Genomic DNA, 7,354 nt, shown 5'->3' on the forward strand with positions numbered 1-7,354 from the left:
TTATACAAGGAATAGTTAAAATAAATAAAAATAAAATACAATAATAATCAAATAAAAAGAAAACACAACACTCAACACTCCATTTTACTCTGGAGCTGCTTTCAGTTTCCCAGTAGCTCAGAAACTTCACTCTCAGGGGTCGTGTCATTTGGTTCATTCTAACTGGGTTTGTGGGTTCCATCTGATCCTGAGTCACTGGTGTGTGAGTGTGTGATGGTGGTGTGTGTTTGTGGTATGTTAGTGTGTGTGTTGTGTCTGTGATGGTGATGTGTTTGTGTGTGTGTGTGTCTGTGTGTTGGTATGTGCTGGTGGTGTGTTGGTGTGTGTTAGTGTGTGCTGGTGGTGTGTTAGTGTGTGTGTTAGTGTGTATGTTTTGTGTGTGTGTGTGGTTGTGTTAGTGTGTGTTGGTGTTGTGTTAGCGTGTATTGGTGTTGTGCTGGTGTGTTGTTATTGTGTGATTGTGGTGTGTTGTTGTGTGCTGGTGGTGTGTTAGTGTGTTTGTTAGCGTGTGTGTTGGTGTGGGATTCTTAATTAAATGTTGTTCAATTACACAAAAAAAGTTGTTGTGAATAATGTGAACCCCACACTTCAGTGCCATACAGGGCAATCAGTGACTCCAATATTCTGAGGCAGATTCTAACTGGAGTTTCTACAAAGGTTTGTGGTTTTATAGTGTAGAAGCTCTGTGTGCTTCTTTTCTCAGCTCATTCACTGCCAGGTTGAAGTTTCCAGATGAACTCATGTTGAGTAAGAGGTAGGTGTAGTTATTTGTGTGTTCATCTCGTGAGTTCCAAACCTAAATGTGTGTTTAGTTCCCTGAGAGCTGGATGTGTTTTGGAAGACGATGAATTTGGTCTTGTTGACTGTCAGGGTCCAGGTCTAACAGCACTGCTGCAGCAGGTCCAGGTTCTGCTGTAGACCCTGAGCAGTGGGAGACAGCAGGAGCAGGTGAGCTGCATACAGCAGGAGTTTAATCTCTGAGTGGTGTAGAGTGAGACCAGGTGCTGCAGACCCTCTAACATGGAGGTCTCTCTCTCTCTCTCTCTCTCTCTCTCTCTCTCTCTCTCTCTCTCTCTCTCTCTCACACTCTCTCTCTCTCTCTCTCACACTCTACCCCTCCCTCTCTCTCTCTCTCTCTCTCTCTCTCTCTCTCTCTCTCTCCTCTCTCTATCACGCTCCCTCTCTCTCTCCCTCTCTCCCCTTGTCCTCCTCATTCCCTATTTTTGGGGAATAAAGTAAACATGGTGTGTCCGGGTGAGAAATCAGGTTTCGTGCTGCTGTTGTGGCATCTGGCGACTCAGCCGTGTTTTTTCTCCATCCACATCTGGTTTCCACTTCTCCTCTCCTCCACTCCTTCACTCCTCCGTCTCCATGCGGTTTTCAGCTGTTTTTCTGACGTTAAAATCCTCCACGTCTCCGTTGCAGCGTCTGCGTTTCTGCCCTGAGGTCTACAGTTACGCCGTGCTGTAAGCGGCCCATGTGCAATTACATGCCTGACCACAACGCCGTGAAAAAGTGCAGCACAGCCACACACACACACACACACACACACACACACACACACACACACACACACACACACCAGTCTGAGTGAGAGTCTGGACTCAAGCCCAGCTGAGCTCCAGGAGAATCCTAAAGTCTTTATAGACTCACTGTAGCTCTCTCTCTCACACACACATGCACAGTCACACACTCTTTACCCTGTGAAGAACAACAGATGCAGACACACTTAGGTCACACACACACACACACACACACACACACACACACACACACACACACACACACACACACACAATCTATAAGGAATAAACCCTGCAGGACTTCAGCAGAGTGTTCAGTAAGTCTTAAACTTTTATTTCATTCTGTTTTAACCTCACAGATTTGTGTTCAGAGTCTGTGTGTGTGTGTGTGTGTGTGTGTGTGTGTGTGTGTGTGTGTGTGTGTGTGAGGTGTACAGTGTATTGAGAGCACCCTCAGAAAGTTTCACTACTTTACACTTTATACAGATTTTACAGTCTGATTATGATGATGATGATGATGATAATGATGAAGGTGGTAGTGGTGATGATGGTGGCACCCAGATGAGGATAGGTTTTCTCTTGAGTCTGGTTCCTCCCATAGTTTCTTTCAAGTTTTCCTTCTGCATCTCAGGGACTTTTCCTTCACCACAGTCTCCTCCGACTTGTTCATCAGGGACAAACTTACACTTATAAAGAACATCTTCATTTTTATCACCACATTATCTGTGTGAAGCTGCTCTGAGACAAATGTTCATTATTAAAAACTCAATACAAATAAACATGAACTGAATGATGATGGTGGTGGTGGTGGTGATGGTGGTGTTGATGATGATGTAGTGATGGTGGTGATGATGATGGTGGTGGTGATGATAGTGGTGGTGGTGATGATGATGGTCCAGAGGAGCGGAGAGTTCTGGCTGGTTGGTAGACCTTTAATAATTCGGTGAGGTATGGTGGGGCCAGACCATTGATTGCCTTGAACACAAACAGCAGGACCTTATATTAGTGTAGCACCAGGGTGGAGGAACAGTGTCTCATTTTCACTGTCTACTGTGTACCACTGTGTATGGTAGAAATGACAACAAAAGCCCCCTGACTCCTGACATCTCCTGTTGTCCAGGGACTCCTCCAGCAGCCAGTGTAGTGTTCCACAGACTTTATTCATTTTTTTTTTAAAGTCCACGTTAAAAAACTGGTAATCCAGAAACATTCAGTGTGTTTTGTGTCCAATAAAAAACAAGTTCTGTCCAGTCCCATTTAGGAGTCTCTGGATGAACTGGAGGCAAAAGGCTGCAGTTCAGCTGGGCATCTGTTGAATACCACAAATATAAATTTAAATGTAAATTTTATGCTCAACCCGGTCAAAAGCCTTTTCCTGGTCTAGAATAATCAGACCAGTCTTTAAGCGCAATAGCCTGGAGACGTCCAAAATGACACAAATTAATTATACGTTATCTAATATCGACCCGACAGACACACACTACATCTGGTCAGTGGTATGTCTGCAGTCAGTTCTTCAGGTTGGTCAGGTCTCCCTTTTTGGCAGCAGGGTCAGGACGGCTCTTCTGCAGCTCAATGCTGACCACCTTTTACACTGTCCTATAGGACCTCAGCATGTCCTGCCCTATTACTTCACAGAATGCCTTTAAGAATACTACAGGGAGACCATCTATACCTTGCGCCCGCCCATTCTCCATGCACTGGAGAGCCTCCTGAAGCTCAGCCATTATCCACTCCATGCCTAACTCCCTGGCCACTGACTCTGTGAGCTTTGGACGGTTTTAAAAAAATGTCCAACATTTTGGCTTTCCTTTTTTTTTTGTTGAGAGTTTCAATATGCCCTCGATTTCCTGTGGCCTCCAAATTCTGGAGTTCCACTATCTCCATTTCCAGAGCTTTCAGAGATCTGGCAATGTCTCTTGTGACATTAAGAGTGTACTGTTAACAGAATTTTTTTAATTTGCGTTTTAGTTAAATCCCACCCCTGCAATAGGGACTTAAAACCTGCTTCTTCAGTTTAAAACAATTCCATAAAAAAATAAGAGACTCTCTAAAATTAACATCTTTTAAAAGTACAGTATTAAAATGCCAGTAGCTGCTCTTAGGTTTTATATTTTTCTTACTGATGCTGCACTGAACCATGCAGTGATCTGAGATGCCTACTGGAAAAAGAAACACTTTGTAAAATAAGTAAATTGATCTAATCTCGTCAGGGAGAGCGTGTTGTCTATGCAGTGAGCCCACGTGTACTGTCTCTGTTTCTTATTTAAATTCCTCCAAATGTCACAGAGATCATGGGCCTCCACCATCTCCCACAGATGCTTATGGGAAGTTGAATAATGTTCTGCATGGTTCCTGTCTATATTTTCTGATGTACAATTAAAATCACCTCCCAAAATGTAAAACTCTGCAGTGCTGCAGTTTAAAATAACATTGTTGAGTTTGTGTAAAAAACTAATTCTCTCCACTGCACTGGTGGGAGTGTCCACACAGATAAACACTAAAACCTCATTCTTTTAAAAACCTTTACTTTCAAAAACTTCTTCAGCAGTGTAACCCACTCCTGCACCCAATCAGCAGTGTTATTGACATCACTGTGCATCTCTGTGGGTCTCCTGTAGCAGAACAATGTCAACATTTTTCTGCTTAATAAGCTCAAATAGTGTCCTTTTGCTCCATTTATATTAAAACTCCTGTTCATTAAAAAGAAGTGTAAATAAAACAAACAGATCATAAATAACACGAAGTGAAAACACATTTTCATCTGAGTTTTCCTTATTGACCTTCGTTATCAGTTTCTTTAGCTTGAAAATTTCTTGTTCGCTAAAAACTATTCAATTAAAAAAATTTCTGCCTTTTGGTGGTTCTTAAAAAACATTTTTCATGGCCTGGTTCATCCCAGCAGGGCTTCTCCTGGTCCAATTTGGCCGAGCAGGGCTTCTCTGGGGTGAGTACGTCACTAGTGGAGCTCTGATCTACAGTCTGAGCTTGGGGCACACCTCTCTAGTCCCTGGTGCAGCAGCAGTTACAGGGATTTCAGCAGCAGGCAGAGCTGAAGCCGCAGAGGGAACGACTCACGAACGGTTCAGCTTCTTCCTGCTCCGGTCGCTTGGAGACACTGGGGTCACTCTGTCTTTCAGGACAGGCGTGAATAAGATGCCCAAACTGACCACGTTTAAAACATTTTATTTCTGCATTGGTGGAAATTAAAAAATTGTAGTCAAATATCTCAATACTGAACTTAAAGACTGCATTAAGTTCATCCAGACCTTCATTCAGGACTATAAAAACATCCTCCTGAAAGACATAATGTGCTTAACCAGGGGTAATTTCTTCATGGGGAAGACGGTTCGCCCGTACCGAGACAGCTCTTTAACTCAATTAAATTAAATTAAGTTAATTTTTATTTGTATTTTGCTTTAAAAATGAACATTGTGTCAGAGCAGCTTTACACAGATAATGTGGTGATAAAAATAAATAAGATTTTCTTCAAAAGTGTAAGTTTGTCCCTGATGAACAAGCCGGTGGCGACTGTGGTGACGGAAAAACTCCCTGACTCTCTGACAAGAGAGAGAGAGAGAGAGAGAGAGAGAGAGAGAGAGAGAGAGAGAGATAAGGATTATTAAGGCTCCTTATTGTTGTATAAAAGGTAAGGACACTGTACAGTGTGATCAGGGTGTAAGTAGGGACACGATTTGCTCTGGCAGCAGAACTAAAATAGAGATCTAGAAGGTAAAACAGACATGAGGAATCTCTGGCATAAGAAACGCCACCACACCACTTTATAAGAGAAACATCTGCCCCCTGCTGGAGTCTTCATTATTTGAGGTACCAACAAATAGCCTGCACCTTTTGATCTAAGCAGGCGTGGAGGATCATACTGGTACAGAAGTTCACTCAGATACTGTGGCTTGAGAGCGTTAAGTGCTTTATACGTCAGTAGTAGTATTTTATAATCAGTGTGAAATGTAATTGGGAGCAGTGTAGATGATTAAAACAGGGCTGATGTGCTAATATTTTCTAGATCTAGTGAGGACTCTTGCTAACCCAGCCATTAGGGAGGCACAAGCAAGTGCACTCTTAGTGCCGGTCCCAAGCCCGGATAAATCGGGAAGGTTGCGTTAGGAAGGGAATCCATCTTAAAACATCTGCCAAATCAAATATGCGGATCAGGAATCAGAATTTCATACCGGATTGGTCGAGGCCTGGGTTACCAACGACCACCACAGGTATCATTAACCAAAAGGGTACTGGTGTAAATTGGGCTGCTGTTGGCTGAAGGAGGTGAAGGAGAGGAGGAAGACGTCTACAGAGACAGCAGGGAAAGGAGAAGTGGAGGACAGTGGAGGTTCAGGTTGGTACTTTAAATGTTGGTACTATGACTGGTAAAGGGAGAGAGGGAGCTGATATGATGGAGAGGAGAAAGGTAGAGATGTTGTGTGTTCAGGAGACCAAGTGGAAAGGGAGTAAGAGCAGGAACATTGGAGGTGTTTGAAATGTTCTATCAAGGTGTGGATGGAAAGAGAAATGGTGTAGGGGGGATTCTGAAGGAAGAGTACAGTAAGAGTGTAGTGGAGGTGAAGAGAGTTTCTGATAGATTGATAAACGTGAAGCTGGAAGTTGAAGGGGTCATCAGTGTTTATGCTCCACAAGTGGGATGTGAGATGGAGGAGAAGGAAAAATTCTGGAGTAAGTTGGATGAAGTGGTAGAAGGTGAACCTAGGAATGAAAGATTGGTGATTGGGGCAGACTTTAATGAACATGTAGGTGAAGGGAACAGAGGTGATGAGGAGGTGATGGTAGGTGTGGCTTTAAGGAGAGGAATGTGGAAGGGCAGATGGTGGTGGATTTTGCTAAAAGGATGGAAATGGCAGTGGTGAACACATATTTTAAGAAGAAGGAGGACGTATAAGAGTGGAGGAAGGTGCACACAGGTGGACTATGTTCTATGTAATCAAATCAAATCAAATCAAATTTTATTTGTCACATACACATACATACAGGGTATGACATGCAGTGAAATTCTTATTACGATGGTCCGGCATGAAGGAATGGGATGGGGAGAAACTAAATACAAAGTAAAAGAAGACTGATAAATAAAGTATAAAAACTATATAAAATAAAATATAAGAATATATAAGATATAAAGATAGATATATATGTGAGAGAAAAAGACATACAAAAAATGCTTATGGCAGTAAACAGTGAACAGTAAAACAACAGCAAACAATAAACAATAAACAATTTAAGGTGTTTTAGATTGTCCAAAAAGTGTCCGTGTGCGGAATGGTGTGGTATAAAATATAAAGTGCACTGTGCTGTGCGAGTCCAGAGTTTAAAGTGTTGTGGTGCAAAAGGTGAGATATGTACAGGAGGAGATGCAACCTGAAGGAGATTGGAGACTGTAAGGTGTTAGTGGGGGACAGTGTAGCTAGACAGCATCGGATGGTGGTCTGTAGGATGGTTTTGGAGGTGAAAAAGAAGAGGAGGAGTTTGAGGATTGAAAGAAGAATAAGATGGTGGAAACTGAAGGAGGAAGACTGTAGTGTGAGGTTTAGGGAAGAGGTCAGACAGGAGCTCGGTGGTGGTGAAGAGGTGCTGGATGATTGGGTAAGAGTTGTGGTATTGTATGAGGAAGTCTGGTGTGGTAGAGAAGTATGTGAGGGTGGTGCAGGACATGTATGAGGACAGTGTGACAGCAGTGAAGTGTGCAGTAGGAACGACAGACTGGTTCAAGGTGAAGGTTGGACTGCATCAAGGATCGGCTCTGAGCCCTTTACTGTTTGCAGTGGTGATGGACAGTTTGATGGACGAGGTCAGACAGGAGTCTC

The 7,354-nt window shown here is 43.0% G+C and overlaps 1 protein-coding gene across 1 annotated transcript in view; it reads left to right on the forward strand.

Moving 5' to 3' along the window:
• Positions 1–1,722: 1,722 nt before the first annotated feature.
• The window catches only part of LOC124386601 (protein inscuteable homolog), a 50,472-nt gene continuing 44,840 nt past the window's right edge, over positions 1,723–7,354 (forward strand). Inside the window, exon 1 of the mRNA XM_046850541.1 lies at positions 1,723–1,840. The gene's annotated coding sequence lies outside the window, so the exon portion shown is untranslated. The remainder of the gene's footprint in view (positions 1,841–7,354) is intronic.

The sequence above is a fragment of the Silurus meridionalis genome, chromosome 5, assembly GCF_014805685.1.
Source record: "Silurus meridionalis isolate SWU-2019-XX chromosome 5, ASM1480568v1, whole genome shotgun sequence".
NCBI classification, from domain to species: Eukaryota; Metazoa; Chordata; class Actinopteri; order Siluriformes; family Siluridae; genus Silurus; species Silurus meridionalis.